This window comes from Oryctolagus cuniculus, chromosome 12 (assembly GCF_964237555.1).
Source record: "Oryctolagus cuniculus chromosome 12, mOryCun1.1, whole genome shotgun sequence".
NCBI classification, from domain to species: Eukaryota; Metazoa; Chordata; class Mammalia; order Lagomorpha; family Leporidae; genus Oryctolagus; species Oryctolagus cuniculus.
Window position 1 is genome coordinate 81,888,055 of NC_091443.1, and position 16,318 is coordinate 81,904,372.

The window sequence follows — 16,318 nt, forward strand, 5'->3', positions numbered from 1 at the left end:
TACAAATGAAACTTTTTATTACTCCTAATAATGTTCTTTACATCATCCTGAATAAGTTTTCTTTCAGAAGCCTGTAATTATTGTTCAGCTAAAGTTAAGAATTATATTTTATTGTCTTATACTTTCTTTCCTACACCCTGCAGGTTGTTGGTAACAGCTGGCCCAGATTTCTACAGTTATTCAATTTATATCATTAGATGAGGAGCAAGTTACAAATGTTTAAGAACAAATACTTAGCTGAGTTTATTTATTTATTTTTAAGTTACGTATTTGAAATGCAGAGTGACAGGGAGAGACAGAGAGGGAGATCTTCCATCTATTGGTTCATTCCCCCAAGTGACCAAAACGGTTGGGTCTGGGCAAGGCCCAAACTAGGAGCCTGAAACTCCATCCGTGTCTGCCACATGGATGGCAGAGGTTGAAGTACTTAAGCCATCTTCCACTGCCTTCTCAGATGCATTATCAGGGAGCTGGATTGGAAGCAGAGCAGCCAGGACTTGAACCAGCCCTCTGATATGGGATGCCACCATTGGAGGTGGCTAATTAACCCTCTGCGCTACAATGCCTGCCCCTTACTTATTTATTATATTTGAAAGATTGACAGGGGTGGGGGGATAGAGAAAGAGATGGTTTCCTCTGGTTTACACCCCAAATCCATGCAATGGCCAGGCTGAAGTCAGGAGCCAGAAACTCCCATCTAGGTCTACCAAGTGGCTGACAAGGGCCCAAGAATATGGTCCATCTTCTACTGCTTTCCCAGGCATATTAGCAGGGAATTGGATCAAGCTAGCTTCTTATCTGATGGTGTATGGGATGCTGGAGTTGCAAGCACGGATTTAATCCACTGTGCTATAATGCTGGCCCTTGAGCTTACATATTTTAAATACAGATACTATGTTGTTATTAGTGACTCAGTATTTATTGAATGTCTTCTAGACATTGTCATTTGTCTTCAGTGAAAAAGGCATTCAGCCTTCATAGAGTGGGGGGAAACATGGAGTGGGAGGAGTGTTTGGGGGAAAGAGTAAATAGAATAATTTCAGATAGTGGGAAATGCTGTGGAAAAAATAAGACCATGTAATAAGAGAATGAGTGGAAGTGAAGTTCTATTGTAGATAGAGTGGTTGGAGAGAGCTTATTTTTAGAGGTCCCAATTTGATTTGCGATCTCAGTGACTACAAAGAATCAGTCACAGGGATAGTCTGGAGGAAGAGTGCTATGGGTAGCAGCAAATGCATTAGATCTGGTTTGATTTTGGAGAAACTACAAGAGTAAATTAATTGGTTTGTCTACCAGGCATTTGATAATTACTGATGATGTCAACAGAAAGATTAAAAATACTTTATGTGTAGCAACCTTATACACATTGTCCTTGTTTAAATACCAACTCAGACAAATCAACTGTAAAAAGACATTTTTGAAACACTTGGAAGGAGTCTGAATGTGGATGGGCCATAGATAATACTGAGAATTAAATTATGTTTTTAATAGGGACAATAATGGCATTAAATTTATGTAAGGAAATGCCATACTTTTCAGAGAGGGAGACTAAGAAATGAGGAAGAGAAATGGTAGATATATGGTTATCTGTTCAAAAATATTTTAGAGCAAGGACAGGGGTTGAGGCACAGCAGGTTGAACCACCACTTAGGACACCCGCATCCCATATTGTACTGCCTGGGATCAAGTCCCACCTTTGGTTGTTTCTATCCAACTTCTTGCTAATGTGCTCCCTGGGAGGCAGAAGATTATGGCTTGAGGACATGGGTCCCTGCTTCCCATTTGGTGGGCTCCTGGCGTTTGCCTGGTGCAGCCCAGCGTGTTGCAGGCATCAGAAGTGAACCAGCAGATGGGAGATTGATCTAGCCCATTCTGTTTCCTTACCTCTTCCTGCCTCCTCTATACCTCCCATTCCGCCTTTCAGATAAATTTTAAAAAGATACTTGCTAGAGCAAAAACAGTTGCATGGGAGAGGAGATAGTTGGAGCATATTTGACACAGTGTTGATAACTGTTGCATTGGAGTGATGCGTAGGGAACCTTTTATCTGCAAAGGGCCATTTGGAAATGTATTTATTTTTAAAGATTTGTTTGAAAGGTAGAGTTAGAGAAAAGGGAAGAGAGAGAGAGGTCTTCATCCTCTGATTCACTCCTCAAATGGTTGCAATGGCCAGGGCTGGGCCAGAGTGAAGCCAGGAGCTAAGAACTTCATCCAGGTCTCCCGCTTTGGTTGCAGGGGTCCAAGCATTTGGTCCATCTTCCGCTGCTTTCCCACGTACATTAGCAGGCAGCTGGGTTGGAAGTGGAGCAACTGGGACTCAAAACCAGTGCCAGTATGGGAAGCTGACACTGCAGATGGCTTAACCTGCTATGCCACAACGCCAGGCCCTTGAATATTTATAACATCATTTGTGGGCCATACAAATTACCCACTTAAAAATGATCCTGCTATAAATTTATGGAATTTCAAGTCCCACCTGTGGTTGCCTTGGCAGAGCAGACCAAATAATTTTGTGGTCTCTATTCAGTCCATGGTCTGGATGTTCCCCATCCCTGCTATCAATAGTTCTGTTGTTTGTTTTGTGAGGTTTGAAAGTGTTCAAACCTCCACTTAAACATGTAATGTCCATTAGTGATACTTGCCTATGCTGATCTTTAATGGATGCAGAATGGTTGTTTTCTAACTCCACAACTATTCCATCTCCATCAGTAGGCATTCTCTTGTAAGGGAGAGGCATCCTTTTATCTCTCTTATCAGTATGAAGTCATAGCCTGTCTTTTATAGTTATTATCCATTACTGCCTTTATTTTGATGCTCTGATTGTCCTAGAGTTTTCCAGAAGTACCCTCTCCATGCTGGCTCTTGTCGTTTTGAGATACCTTTGTCAAAAACTAGGCTAGACTTAAATATTCTGGCACAACAAGATGTTTCAAGCTCAATTTGCATCTTTAATGTCTCAGTACTGGAATTAGCTATTATCCAAGGAACCCTGGTTCCTTTTATTCAGCATTTCAGTTTGCTTTTGAGTTACATTTTTATTTATAGGAACAATCTCTTTCTTGGATCAGGATATCCTCTAAGAAATGAAATTTAAGTCATATTTTGATAGTAGGTTTATACTTCTCTGAGGATTTTGTTTATGCAGTAATCACAAAAGATTCGACCATTTTGTTATATTTATCATACGGTGACTATTTTATTCTTTGCTGTTTTTCAGATAATTAATGGGTTATGTTCTGATGTGGGCTTAATTGTCATTCATACCAAATAGAAGGAAAAAAAGGTTACTTTACTGTGTGTGTATATATAAGGTTTAAGCACTTTACTTTTTGGGTAAAAGATTCTTGTATTTGTTTAGAAAATCAGAATTAGAGGGAGATATGGTGACAGCAACAGTAACACAGAGAAAGATTGATGTTTCAGCCATTGGTTCACTCCCCAGATGACTACATGGCCAGCCTGAAGCCAGGAGTTTCATCCAGGTCTCCCATGTGGGATGCAGGGGCCCAATTACTTAGGCCGTCTTCTCCTGCTTTTCACAGGCCATTAGCAGGGAGCTAGATCAGATGCAGAGAGCAGCTGGGACACAAACTGGCACCCATCTGGAATGCTGGTGTCACAGTCTGCTGCTTTGCCAGCTACCCCATAATGCTGGCCCCTTAACTTTATTTTTTTTAAACTAAGGTTTACACACTTAAATGTTTAATCAAGTAATCAAACTTTCTGATCTTAAGGAAATTGTTGCTTTTGAACTAACTTTTAAAATGGATTTTTAAAAATTATGATACAAAATTTTCATATATGGTAGAAACTCACTAGCACATTATCCCAGGTAGTTAGTGTTCCATCTTGGTATGTTTCATAGCCGTTCTGTTACCTGTTGTGCATGAGTATTTGCTTTATTTTTTCACTTTTATTTTTATTATTTTTTCGTTTAAGAGAAAGAATGTGCCTATCTACTCCTTCAATCCCCATATGTTTATGGTGGCTGAAACTGAGCTGGAGACTAAGCCAAAATCATAGATCTCTTGTATGGGTGGCAGGAATCCAGTTATTGAATCATCAGCATTGCCTCCCATGGTACACATTAGCAAAATGTTGAAATCAGAAGCCAGAGCTGGGTCCCAGACCTTGGTACTACAATGTGGGATATGAGCATCTGTGCTTTTTTTTTTTTTTTTTTTTTTTTTTTTAGGATCTTTTATTTTGTTTGAAAGGCAGAGTTAAAGAGAAAGAAGGAAAATCTTCCATCCAGTGATTCACTCCCCAAAAGGCTACAGTGTCCGGGGTTGTGCTGGGCTGGAGCCAGGAGCTTTTTCTGGATCTCTTACACGAGTACTGGGACCCAAACATGTGGGCCATCCTCTAGTGTTTTCCCAGGTGCATTAGCAGGAAGCTGGATCAGAAGTGGAGCAACCGGAATTGGAACCGGTGCCCATATTGGACACTGGCACTACAGGTGGTGACTTAACACACTACACCACAACACCCGCCCTGGGAGTATAAGCATCTTGATCGTTAAGCACCTGCTTCCATTTCTTTCTTTCTTTTTATTTTTTTTTTAAGATGTATTTATTTGGAAGTCAGAGTTACACAGAGAGAGGAGAGAGAGAGAGAGAGGGAGGGAGGGAAAGGGGGGAGGGAGGGAGGTCTTCCATCCGCTGGTTCACTTCCCAACTGGCCACAATGGCCAGAGGTGCGCTGATCTAAAGCCAGGAGCCAGGAGCTTCTGTGTCTTCCCACGTGGGTGCATGGTCCCAAGGACTTGGGCCATCTTCTGCTTTCCCAGGCCACAGCAGAGAGCTGGATCAGAAGTGGAGCAGCCAGGACTTGAACCAGTATCCATATGGGATGCCAGCACTACAGGCAGCGACTTTACCTGCTGTGCTACAGTGCTGCCCCATCTTACTTTTTTAAACAATTAATTTTTTTAAGGTGAAAGTATTAGAAAAAGTACAAAATCCGCAAAGTACAAAGGATACATAGGGAAAAATAAGACTCCTTGCCATCTTGTCTTACTGCTCAATTCTTTCCCCTAGAGATTTATTTCCTCTTACTGTTGTATATGTATGTTTAGAACAGTGGGTCTTAGTGTGGGCAATGAACTTTTTTTGGTAAGGTTTATTTATTTGAAAAGCAGAGTTAGAGAGGAAGGGAGGGACAGAGAAAGAGATCTTCCAGCCATTGGTTCATTCCTCAAATGACTGTAACAGCTGAAGCCAGGAGCCATATGGGTGATAAGGGTTCTTCTGCTTCCCCAGGTGCATTAGAAGGGAGCTGGATGGGAAGCAGAGCAGCTGGGATTCAAACTGTTGCAGTGACATGGGTTGCTGGTGTCACAAGTGGAGGCTTAACATACCACACCACAACATGAGTCCCAGCAGCGAACTCCTGGGGGAAGGGTCTTTAAATGTTTCAGGAGGTCTGCCAGGTTGAAACTATTTCACAGTAGTACTAGGTCCTTATTTGCTATGTAACTAATGTCAACATTAGTTGACATTTGCACTGATGGTTCAAAAATTGCTGCATAGAATTGCTGACACTGCAGCATGAATTAAAATAGTGGCAAAACTGCTTTAATAGCAATTAAATTCTTCATTATTTATGTTTAAAAATGCCCATTTTTCTGTGGCATGGAAGGTTAAGCCTACACTTGTAGCGCCAGCATTCTGTATGGGCCCCAGTTCAAGTCCACTTCTGATCCAGGTCCCTGCTCTGGCGTGGGAAAGCAACAGAGGATGTCCCAAGTGCTTGGGCCCCTGCACTTATGTGGGATACCCAGAAGAAGCTCCTGGGGGAATCAGCCCAGCTCTGGCCATTGCAGCCATTTGGGGAGAGAACCAGCAGATGGAAGACCTTTCTTTGTCTCTCCCTCTCTTTAACTCTCCCTCTCAAATAAATAAATATTTATTTTAAAAAATACCAGTTTCACTTAAGAATGTCCTTTATGAAGCAGGAAAAAATGTTAATTTTGTTAATCTTGACACCTGAACATATGTTTCAATATTCCATGTGTGAAAATGGGAAGGATGTTACATTGCACTTCTGCTTACCAGAGTATGATACATGTCATAAGGAAAGGTGATTGAGTTGTGACCTGAACTAGCAAACCAGTCCGTTTTTTCATGGAATACTAGTTTTACTTGGAAGAATTGCAAATTACAGTTATGTGAACTTGGGTATTTGTATATGTTTTCTCAAAAATAAAAGATCCTGTCACTTCTGGGAAAGCAAGACAATTTATTGGCATGACAAAATTCAGGCTTTCAAGCAAAAATTAGAATTTTGAAAAATTTATATTTGCCACTGTGAGCTTGGCAGCTTTCCAGGACTTTTGTGATGAGATTGGTGAAGATACTAACAAACACATATTTTTTGCTGTTGTAGAATGAAATGTGTCAGTGTTTGGAAGATGTTTATAACTCAACAGATATTTTTCAAATGACCAATGCATTACATGAAAGATGTTTGTAATGTGCAAACAAGAGCAGTAGATTTTATTTTTTACTTACGTGAAAGACAGAAAGATAGCGAGATATGCAGAGATACTCCATCCTCTGTGTCTCTCCCAAAATGCACGTGATACCCCGGGCTGGGCCAGGTGAAACTTGGGAGCCAGGAACTCCATTCTGGTCTTCCAGATGGGTGGCAGGGATGTAAGTACTTGAGCCATCACATGCTGCCTCCCAGGGTACTCATTAGCAGGAAGCTGGAGTTTGAGGGAGAGCTGGGACTCAAACCTGGGTGTTTCAGTATGGAGTGCGGGTGTCCTAAGTGGCATCTTTTTTTTCAGTGGCATCTTAAATTCTGTGCCAGATGCCTACTCCAGCAGCTCTTAAACTTCTTCTTCTTCTTCTTTTTTTTTTTTTTTTTTTTTAAAGATTCATTTATGTATTTGAAAGAGTTACATAGAGAAGGAGAGGCAGAGAGAGATTTTCCATCTGCTGGTGCACACCCGAACTGGCCACAACGGCCAGAGCTGCGCTGGTCTGAAGCCAGGAGCCAGGAGCTTCCTCCAGGTCTCGCATGTGGGTACAGGGGCCCAAGAACTTGGACCATCTTCTACTGCTTTCCCAGGCCATAGCAGAGAGCTGGATCAGAAGTAGAGCAGTGAGGCAGTGAGTCTCGAACTGGCGCTCATATGGGATGCCGGCACTGCAGGCAGTGGCTTTACCTGCTCTGCCACAGAGCTGGCCCCTCTTAAACTGTGAGGTTTTCTCCCACAAGCAGTAGCTGTCCCTTCTGGCTTTCGAAGTACTTTTCTATTTTTATTTTTATTTTTTATTTTTTTGACAGGCAGAGTGGACAGTGAGAGAGAGAGAGAGAGAGAAAGGTCTTCCTTTGCCGTTGATTCACCCTCCAATGGCCGCCGCGGCCTGTGTGCTGCGGCCGGCGCACCGCGCTGATCCGATGGCAGGAGCCAGGTACTTCTCCTGGTCTCCCATGGGGTGCAGGGCCCAAGGACTTGGGCCATCCTCCACTGCACTTCCGGGCCACAGCAGAGAGCTGGCCTGGAAGAGGGGCAACCGGGACAGAATCTGGCGCCCCGACTGGGGCTAGAACCCGGTGTGCCAGCGCCGCAAGGTGGAGGATTAGCCTAGTGAGCCGCGGTGCTGACCTTCGTAGTACTTTTCTAGCAGTTAATGGCCACTCAAGTCCTGAGAGAAAGCCCTCATAAGTATAAATTTGTTTTTTGGGAGAGATCAAAAGCATCAGTTTCTTTAGGTATTAAGATCCAGGTTTTGGTGTCAGGCCTTAGGCAAGTCACTTACCTTGTGCAATCTCAGTTCTCTGGAGACAATAGTAAGGATAAAATGAAATAAAAACATGGCATACAGTTCCTCGCACATCTTACCTGGTATGGCCCTGGACTACCTCTGATCAGCTGCATTGTGTGCCATTTCCCTTTCCTTTTTTTTTTTTTTTTTTTTTTTTTTTGACAGGCAGAGTGGACAGTGAGAGAGAGAGAGAGACAGAGAGAAAGGTCTTCCTTTGCCGTTGGTTCACCCTCCAATGGCCGCTGCAGCCGGCGCACCACGCTGATCCGATGGCAGGAGCCAGGATCCAGGTGCTTTTCCTGGTCTCCCATGGGGTGCAGGGCCCAAGCACCTGGGCCATCCTCCACTGCACTCCTGGGCCACAGCAGAGGGCTGGCCTGGAAGAGGGGCAACCGGGACAGAATCCGGCGCCCCGACTGGGACTAGAACCCGGTGTGCCGGCGCCGCTAGGCGGAGGATTAGCCTAGTGAGCCGCGGCGCCGGCCCTCCCTTTCCTTCTTACTACCCTTCTTTCTGTTCTTTACACATTTAAGAGCCTATTGTCACATGGTCTTTCCTTATTTTTAATTTGCCAGGAATACTCTATCTAGAAGAGTGTAACTTGATTGGTGGCTTGTTCCTTCTCATGATTCAAGTCTTTTATCTTCTTAGAGAGGGGTCTTTTGATATTCAGTCTTTACCATTTGTTTTATTTTCCTTATATCACATATTTGTGTCTGAAATTATCTTGAAAATTTGTCCTCATTTGCATGTAATCTCCATGATAGGAAAACTTTCTATAACCTGTTCATGGTTGATGCCAGTTCTGAGAACATAACAGACTTTCAATAAATATTCCAAGTGAGAAGAATAAATGATAGCTGGGGCCATTATTCTGGTGTATCTGGTTAAGCCACTGCTTGCAATAAATCTGCATTCTGTATTGAGTAACAATGACTATGCTTTCCATCCAGCTCCCTGCTAATGTGCCTGTGAAGGCAGCAGAACGTGGCTTGGGTATTTGTACAAGCCCCTGCCACTCATGTGGGAAACCAGGATGGAGTTTTGGTCTGATCCAGACCTGACCTGTTGTGGCCATTTGGGGAGCAAACTAGCAGGTGGAAGATCTCTCAATCTGTCTTTCTCTCCTTCTCACTCTGCCTTCAGATAAATAAATAAAAAAAGTATCTTTAAAAAAGATGATAGCTAATGTGTTATCAGTGATATTGTAGCTTCTGTAATATTAAGCTAAAATAAAATTAATTTCTGTGGTCTGGGTGACATTTCTGGGTCCTGTCCTGATCCCAGTGCTTAGATGACCCAACTTGTATTTATCTTCCTTATCATAGCTGAGCTTATCTTTGTGAAACCTTCTTTGAGACTCTTAGATATACCCATTTTCTTTCAGTGTGATTGCATGTTTTCTTGTCAGGGAGCAATTTTGGATGAGCAGTTTTATGGCCTGGGTGTGCTTTTTTTAGTTATCTTCCTTGATTTTTAACAAGCTTCAATTTAAAATACTTTTTTTTTTCTTTCCCATCACCTTAGTTTCATCCTTAGTTTCCTCTTAATCTGATTATCTCCAACTGGAAGAATCATGGTGTATGTATACTGAAACCAAAATTCTGATGATAGGAAAAAATATGTAAGTAAATGTGTGTAGACTAGACTTAAATATACCAAATTCTCTATTAGAAGTACTGTTTTTATCTAGAATGTGAAATTCTCTAGGGATGGTTAGTGTCTTAACTGTCTTATCACTATGAGCAGTGAGTAGTAGCAGAAATAAATAAAACAAACACCCAAAGCAAGAAAAGATTTATTTAATAAAGTGACTGACATCAAACTATAGGACAATATAGCCTTGATTTTATCAAGCCGATGTTCTAGGATCAGTAACTTGATATTTTTGTTCCTTGCCACAAGAATTTTCATTTCACTGTTTGACTACCCTGACCCAAGAAAGGCAAAAATGGCATTTAGTCACAAGAAAGCTTTGGAAATCCCTAAAGTTACCCATAAATATGGTCAGTCTCTGAAAGTCCAACACATACTGTTTTTCCTTCAGTAATGAAACAAATCATATTTTCATTGTTAAACATCAGATGAAATAGTAAGTTTGTGTGTATGGTACATGAAGTGGGAAAAATAAATGACTTTAAACATTAGAATCTGACAGCCCAGCAAGATGCTTGTATCATAAGAGGCACATGGGAAGTGAGATCAACTAGACAATAGTAAAAGTTTATCTTCCATTTTGTGTTCATTCTGGGCCTATATTCACTGAGCAGAATGGCAAACATAATCTCCTACACAGTTTGTTATTTTTATCTTTATGTAGATGAATTTATTTTATGGGTAGGATGTCTATCCAGAAGTGTTCTCCCTAGTACCTATTTGCAATATACCTTTACCTTCAGTCCCTGAAATATCAATAATTCTACCTGGTTTTTCTCTTAAAACTTGTGTTCTCTTTCTTTAGAATGTACTTATTAATATTCTCTGAGTTATACATCTTTACTGATATAACCATATCTGTGGAGCAAAAACAAATTTTTCTAACTTTTGGATCTCATTGAAGGAGAGATTATTTCCTTGGGCAGTTTTGCTCCCCACATTAGATCCTGGTTCTTAGAACGTCTGCCATCTCTTAAAAGTTAGCCGCGGCCGCCGCCGCCGCCGCCGCCGCCGCCTCCTCCTCCTCCTCCTCCTCCTCCTCCTCCTCCTCCTCCTCCTCCTCCTCCTCCTCCTCTCTCCCCTCTTCCCTCTTCCCTCTCCCCTTTCCTCTCCTCCACCCCCCTTTTTTTTTAAAAGACAATTTTATCTACTTAAAAGGATGATACTTACCTGGCAGGGGAGACACCGTGATCAGGCAGGTGGTTCTCCCAGGGCGAGGCTCTTCCATTGCACTGCGAAGTGCTGACCCCTGGGATTTCCCCAAATGTGGGAAACTCAACTGCAGAATTTGTGGTAGTGGGGGACTGTGTGCGCGCTCTCCCCTGGGGGAAAAAAAAGAGACAGGGTGAGGGGGAGAGAGAGAAATCTCTTCTATTTGCTGGTTCACTCCCCAAATGCCTGCAACAACTGGGACTGGACCAGGCCAAAGCTAGGAACCTAAACCTTCATCTGGATCTTCCACATGGGTGGCAAGGACCGATTAGAAGCTGGATTGGAAGCAGAGGTGCAGGGACTGGAACAAATATGGGTTGCTTGCATCTCAAGCTGTAGCTTAACCTGCTGTGCCACAGTGCCTGACCCAGTGGATGATTTCTCTCTCTCTCTCTTTCTTAAACAAGTGTTTATGTTTATTTTATTTGGAAGAGTGTTCTCATCCACTGGTTCACTTCTCAAATGTGCCTGGAACTCCATCCAGGTCTCCCAGATATGTGACAGGGACCCAAGTGTGCCTATTAGCAGCAAGCTGGATCAGACTCACTCCAGGCCTTCATTATAGGATGTAGACATCCCAAGTGGTTTCTTCATCCCAGCACCAAACATCTGCCTCTGCCTGGATGATTTCTAAAAGCTAGTTGACTCTTTTTTTTAAAGATTTATTTATTTACTTGAGAGGCAGAGTTAGAGAAAGAGAGAGGGAGGGAGGGAGGGGTCTTCCATCTGCTGGTTCACTCCCCAAATGGCCTCAGAGGCTAGAGCTGGGCCAATCCAAAGTCAAGAGCCAGGAGCTTCTTCCAGGTCTCCCAAGTGGTTGCAAGGGCACAAGGACTTGGGCCATCCTCTACTGCTTTCCCAGGACACCAGCAGGAAGCTGGATAGGAAGCAGAGCAAGTGAGACTCGAACTAGTGCCCATATGGGATGCCGGTGCCGCAAGTGGTTGCTTAACCCATTATGTCCCAGCACTGGCACCAAAAAAGCTGGTTGACTCTTCCAACAGCAATATTGGAAGGTATCATACATAAGCATTTTGTTAAATATTTGCAATAACCTTTTGATGTAAATAGGTTTTTCAGATGATGAAATTGAGAATGGTTGATGACTTACTAAAGAGTCCCAGCAGTGCAGAGATTTATTTATTTATTTTTTAAAGATTTATTTATAAGAAAGAGGAGGAGGGGGTCTTCAATCCACTTAGTTCATTCCCTAAATGGCCACAACAGCCAGGGCTGGGCTGGGCTGGGCTAAAGCCGGGAGCTAGAAACTCCATCCTAGTTTCCCTCATAACTGGCAGTGGCCCGAACACTTGGGCCATTTTCTGCTGCTTTTGCAAGCTCATTAGCAGGGAGCTGTATTGGAAGCTGAGCAGCTCGAACTCAAACGAGTACTCTGATACAGGATATATTCAATATGAGACACATACATTACTGTACAGTTTTAATGGGTTTTGGCAGATGTCTATTTCTGTGTAACCTGCGCCCCAGTCAGGACATTCCTTCGCTCCAGAAAGATTCCTTTGTGTTGTTTTCCATCAGTCACACCCATTCTGCCCCAGGAACCACTCATTTTTTTTTTCCTGTTTTTTAAAGATTTATTTGGGAAGCAGAGTTAGAGGGGGAGAGACAGAGAGAGAGATATCTTCCATCTGCTGGTTCACTCAGCAAATGAACTCAATGCCCGGGGCTAGGCCAGGCTGAAGCCAGAAGCCTGGAACTCCATTTGGGTCTCCCACATGGGTTTCAAGGGCCCAAGTACTTGGGTCATCCTCTGCTACTTTCTCAGACGTTTAGCAGGGAGCTGGATGGGAAGTAGAGCAACCAGCACTTGAATTGGCACTCAAATGGTATGTGGGCATCACAGATGGCAGCTTCCCACTGTGCCACATCACTAACCCTTAATCGGGTTTTTAATGCTATTATTTTCTTTGTTCTAGAACTTGATATAAATAAAATCAAACAGTAGTGTCCTTTGATGTCTCATCTTTTGCTCAAACATTTTTTTCTTGGATTTTTTGACAAAATTGCAAACACTATAGAAAGTTGAATTGTACAGTAATGCCCATCTTCTTGCCTCTAGCTTTTTTTTTTTTTTTAAGATTTAGTTATTTGAGAGTTACATTTAAAGACAGGGACAGAAAAGTCTTTCTTCCACTGATTCACTCTCCAAATGGCCGCAACTGCCTGAACTGGGCTGGTCCAAAGCCAGGAGCCAGGAGCTTCTTCTAGGTCTCCCACATGGGTGCAGGAGCCTAAGCACTTGGGCCATCTTCCACTGCTTTCCCAGGCCATATGCAATGAGCTGGGTTGGAAGAGGAACAGCCTGGACCCGAACCAGTACTCACGCAGAATGCCAGTGCCGCAGGTGGAGACTTAGCCTAGTATGTCACAGCACCCACTCACCACCCACATTTATAATTAACAACTTTCTGTTTTTGCTTTATCACATTTCTTTTTTTTTTTTTTAAGATTTTATTTATTTTAGAAGTACAGTTACAGGCCGGCGCCACGGCTCACTTGGCTAATCCTCCGCCTGTGGCGCTGGCACCCCAGGTTCTAGTCCCAGTTGGGGCACCGGATTCTGTCCTGGTTGCTCCTCTTCCAGTCCAGCTCTCTGCTGTGGCCCGGGAAGGCAGTGGAGGATGGCCCAAGTGCTTGGGCCCTGCACCCGCATGGGAGACTAGGAGGAAGCGCCTGGCTCCTGGCTTCGGATGGGTGCAGCGTGCCGGCCGTAGTGGCCATTTGGGGGGTGAACCAGCAGAAGGAAGACCTTTCTCTCTGTCCTCTGTCTCACTGTCTAACTCTGCCTGTAAAAAAAAAAAAAAAAAAAAAATACAGTTAAAGAGGGAAAGACAGAGAAAGGTCTTGTACCCACTAGTTCACTCACATTATAGTGAAATGACCATTGTTTATTTTAAAGTAAATTTTACTACAGTAAAATAAGGAAATCTTAATTGAGCCATTCTGTAAGTTTTGCCAGATGCATACATGTTTGTTATCTATATCATGATTATGGCATGGAACAAAAGTTTTCTCATAAAGCACTCTCATTCTTCTTCCTAGTCCCTTGTTTCCCATATCCCTTGTAGAGCAACATTGTTCTTAGTTCTCACCTTGCATTAGGTTTTCCTGTTCTAGAACTTGGTCTAAATGGGATTATACTGATACTTTGTATCTAAAATTTTCTTCTATTAGCATGATGTTCTGAGATACCTCCATATTGATAGCTCTCTAGTTCCTTCTTTGTTATTGTTGCTGTTTTTTATACTATTGTATCTATATAGTATACGATAAATTTTTTAATCCTTTCTTTACTTGGTGATTTGGCTCTTCTGAATGAAACCGTGAACATTCATGTACTCCTATAAGTACTCCCTTTTCAGAGGGAGACAGACACAGAGAGGGCTCCTCTTTGCTGGTTCTCTCCTGATATTCCCACAACAGCTGGGGCTGGCTGAGGGCTGTTGCCAGGGTCTAGAATTTAATTCTAGTTTCCCACATGGGTGGCAGGAACTTCCTTACCTGAGTTATCACGGCTGCCTCTCAGGGTCTGTATCAGCAAGAAGCTGTAGGCAGGGTATGAAACCGTGTACTGAAATGGCAAGTGGCTGTCTTAAATTCTAGGCTAAATGCAGTGGAGGATGGCCCAAGTCCTTGGGCCCCTGCACTCCCCTCCAGGTGGGAGACCGGGAAGAAGCTCCCAGCTCCTGGCTTCAGATCAGCACAGCTCCAGCCTTTGCGGCCATCTAGGGAGTGAACCATTGGATGGAAGACCTCTCTCTCTCTCTGCCTCTCCTCTCTCTGTGTAACTCTGACTTTCAAATAAATCTTTTTAAAAAAAATGGTATCTAAATAATAGAAAGTTTTGATTTTGATAAAGCCCAGTTTATCAGTTAAATGGTTAGTGTTTTCTCTGTCCTATGAAATCTTTGATGGTGAACCATGATATAATCGTATGCATTTTCTGCTGTTTCTCTAGAGGTTTTATACTTTTAGATTTAGTTCTATGATCCATTTTGAGTTAATTTTTGTGTCTGGTGTGAGGTAGGGGTTGAAACTCATTTTTTCCCATATGACTCTCTTGTTCCATCACTATTTGTTGGAAAGACTATTCCTTTCACATTATCTTGCCACTCTGTTTGAAAATCATTGATGATATGTAGAAATCTATTTTTGTTCTCTCAAATCTATCTGTATGTCAACAGTACTTAGTTTTGTTATAGCTGAATTTAAATATCAGTTTGCTGTTTGTTTTCTATTTGTCCCATCTGTTGTGTTGTGTGTGTGTGTTTTTTTTTGTTTTTTTTTTTTTTTTTTTTGCTTTCTCTTAGCTCATTTTTTAAAAATTTCTTTATTTGAAAGGCACAGTTACAGAGAGGAAGAGACAGGTGCAAAGATGGGGGAGGGGAGATTTTCCCTCCTCTAGTCATTCCCCAAATGGCTGCAACAGCCAAGGCTGGGCCAAGCTGAAGCCAGGAACCAGGAGCTGTCATCTGGGTCTCCCATGTGGATGCAGCGGCCCAAATACTTGGGGCCATGTTCTGTTGCTTTCCCAGGCACATTAACAGGGAACTGGATCAGAAGCAGAGCAACCTGGGGCACGAACTAGAGCCCATGTGGGATGCAGACAGCAGCTTTTCCCAGTACACCACAAATGCCAGCATCTCCATTTGTTTTTTAATTAACTTTTTTGGTATTACATTTAAAAAAATAAAGATTAATTTATTTATTTGGAAGGCAGGGTTTCAGAGAGAGAGAGAGAGAGAGAGAGAAGGAGAAACAAAGATCTTCCATCTGCTGGTTTTCTCCCCAAATGGCTGCAAAGACTGGCACTGGGCCAGGCCAAAGCCATGAGCCAGGAGCTTCTTCCTGGTTTCCATTGTGGGTGCAGGGCCTAGCCTAAGGACATGGGCCATCTTCGGCTGCTTTCCCAGGTGCATTAGCAGGGAGCTGGGTGGTAAGTGGAGCAGCCAGAACTCAAACCAGTGCCAATATAGGATGCTGGTACTGCAGGCAACTTAACTTGCTATGCCATAGAACCAGCCCCAGCATTACATTTTTATCTCCATTGTTGGCTTTAGTTGTATTTCATTTATTATTATTTTTTAATCTTTTATGATTGCTTTAGGATTCATACTGTGCATCTTTAATTTAACCACAGTTCTACCTTCAAGGAATGATAGACTTTCATTTATAAATTTAAAAATTTAATATATTTCCATTTTTTTCCATTTTGCTTTGGCATTTTATTCGTTGGTTCACAGTTTGGGTTAGCTAGAGAATAATCCATGTGAGGTTATTTCTGTGAAGAAAGATGCTAATAGAAATTGCTGTGTTCTATTCTGTGTTTACAAAAATGACCAAATTGTGGTGGTTTATAAAAAAGTCTTTAGAATTTGATAAATTCAGACCCTAAAGCTGTTATTTGAGTCTGAAAAGGTGGTTATATCATACACATTATTATAAAACTGTACCAAAATGATAGTTTAATTAAAGTTTGTTAATGGATGTCTCAGAATACTACCCATTTATTTGAGTTTAGGCAAATTATTCAGTGAAAAATGTTTTTTATACCAGTTATTGAATTCAGGCACTCTGCTATGGGATATGGGTATCCCAAGCAGCCTTTTAACTTGCTGTACCAAATGCCTTCCCCAGGAAGCAGCTTTTAT

At 42.3% G+C, this 16,318-nt stretch overlaps 1 protein-coding gene and 1 non-coding gene across 41 annotated transcripts in view; both read left to right on the forward strand.

Moving 5' to 3' along the window:
• Positions 1-16,318, forward strand: part of RNF111 (ring finger protein 111) — a 136,434-nt gene that overhangs the window by 62,618 nt on the left and 57,498 nt on the right. The window lies entirely within an intron of this gene.
• LOC127484024 (U1 spliceosomal RNA) lies at positions 10,597-10,759 on the forward strand. Its single transcript, XR_007910805.1, has one exon. It is a non-coding gene; the product is annotated as a U1 spliceosomal RNA (small nuclear RNA).